We start from the raw sequence: 2,387 nt of genomic DNA on the forward strand, positions 1-2,387 counted from the left end.
TTTTATGCCAAAACACTGTGTGCTCTGAAGATGTGTCACCTCCTCAGAGTGGCTTCTGGAGAGAGAATAAATACAATTTTTCTCATGCACTTTTGGAAGCATCGCTCGAATCTCAGTGAGTGCTTACTGGCTTGGTACACAGCCCTGAAAGAAGTTATTGCTGAGAGTGAAAACACAACCAAAGCAACACTTTCTCTTTTTTTTTAATTTGAGAGAACATTAGGAAATTAGAAAATCTGGAAATGAGCTTTGCCAGAGGAAACATCTTCTGAACCCTGACTTTCCATCTCACTGAAAAACCATGGGCAGAACTTAATCAGCCCAGACAGTCAGCCACCATCTGCCCCTCAGCGGAGACAGGGCTCCCACTAACTGTAATAAAAGAGCGAGTTTATTTAGATCTCCTGTTGTGTTCTGAAATTGCTTTCCATAGCTTCTGTAGAATTTCATAATCCACTGAAAAATGGCATAAATTTTTGGTGAGGAATTCTGTGTAGCAATAGTCCCAGGACTGTTCCTATGTTCTCTTTCTATTTTCTCTTATTGCATTAAGTAATGACCTTGAATAACCATTTGTATCCTATGAAAAGAGGATATATGATCATCTCCAGATTGCAACAAAGCAAAAAGAAATCAAAGTTCATGTTTTTACATAGCATACCACAGGAATTGAAAATAAACACTGCCTTACACATTTCCCTTCTCCATTTCCTTAAATATACAAGTCCTGACCTTTAGTGGCTTAGGATCTGACATAATACAGAAATTAGAGAATTTTAATGCAATTTCAGTCTAGTGAGAAGAATTATTTTGAGGCTATGTGACTCTATCACCAAGTTTTGTTGTTGTTTTGCTTTGTTTTTTACTTCTTGGCCTTGTCATGCAGCCTGTGGGATCTTAGTTCCCTGACCAGGGATTGAACCCGTATCTCATGCAGTGGAAGCAGAATCTTCACCACCGGATAGCCAGGGAAGTCTCTAGTCAAGTATTTTTATGTTTATTTAGTAAAGTAAACACTTTGGCATCTATTGGAAAAAATGTGTCAACTGGGAAAAAATGAACGTTTCCAGCATTCTTTATCATATGGAAGATAGAAAAGCCTAGTAATACCATGCAAATGTGACTTTATTCTTATAAATCTCCACAAAGCTTACTTGTAAACCCAAGCTCTTAGGTGAGACAGGAGAAGTCAGGGAATCAAGGATGGTGTAAGAGCTCATCTTTTTCTTTCTTTCACCTTATGCTGATGAAGATTTTCAGGCTGTCTCTGAGTGCATGATCAAAGAGAAATTTGATAGATAAATTTTCACAAAGGAATTGTGATAGGTTGATCTTTAGAGATCAGTAACAATTTTCCTGTCACCATAGCATCCTCAAAGGAAAAGTCTCATAGCTAGGTGGTTGAGTTTAACAAATCACGGCTGTTTGCTTTTGTGATGTTCAAATAAAGTTAAAGCATGCATAAAGAAGGGCTTCTCACAGCATACTGTAGGCTGTGGTTTTTCACCTTATTTTCTAGTAAGCACAAGCACTGAGACATGTTGGCCGGTTAGGGAAAATCTTTAACATTCCAACATAAGCCATTTCAGAATTTCTGGAAATTGCAATGCTTGTCCTCAGTTTCAAAAGTCCTTAACTTCCACAAATGTTCTCCTCTGATAAACTGTGTTTAAACGGCCTTATCTTGTACCCTAGGGCAACATGAGGTACCTTTAGTCTAGCGTGCATGCTCAGTCATTTAGTCATGTCCGACTCTTTGCAACCCCAGGGACTATAGCCCGCCAGCCTCCTCCGTCCAAGAAATTTTCCCGGCAAGAATACTGGAGTGAGTGGCCATTTCCTTCTCCAGGAAATCTTTCCTGATCTAGGGATCGAAACTTCGTCTCCTGTGTCTCCTACATTAGCAGGCAGATTCTTTACCACTGAGCTACCAGGAAAGCCCTGTTTACTCTTTACACTTACATTTACTCTTGAAGGTTCACAAATACTGTTCAAGGGTTTTATAAGTAAACGGTCAATTACTGCTATATGGGCTTCCCTGGTGGCTCAGAGGTTAAAGCGTCTGCCTCCGATGCGGGAGACCCGGGTTCGATCCCTGGGTTGGGAAGATCCCCTGGAGAAGGAAATGGTAATCCACTCCAGTATTCTTGCCTAGAGAATCCCATGGACAGAGAAGCCTGGTAGGCTACAGTCCACAGGGTCGCAAAGAGTCGGACACAACTGAGCAACTTCACTTTCACTTTCACTATTACATCACTTCATCTTTCCTTGGTTCTGCTTCGGAAAGTTTATCTGCCTGCAGTCAAGTAGGGATCCCACTATATTCTCCATTTTCCTTTGTGCCTCCCCCCTCTTTGCCCACTTAAAACAGAAAGACATCCTGTCAG

General features: G+C 40.8%; 1 non-coding gene across 1 annotated transcript; it reads left to right on the forward strand.

Annotated features, from left to right (window-relative positions):
- The first annotated feature begins 2,035 nt into the window (after positions 1-2,035).
- Positions 2,036-2,107, forward strand: TRNAR-CCG (transfer RNA arginine (anticodon CCG)). Its single transcript has one exon. It is a non-coding gene; the product is annotated as a tRNA-Arg (tRNA).
- Positions 2,108-2,387: the final 280 nt, after the last annotated feature.

Source organism: Capricornis sumatraensis, chromosome 11, assembly GCF_032405125.1.
Source record: "Capricornis sumatraensis isolate serow.1 chromosome 11, serow.2, whole genome shotgun sequence".
Lineage (NCBI taxonomy): Eukaryota > Metazoa > Chordata > Mammalia > Artiodactyla > Bovidae > Capricornis > Capricornis sumatraensis.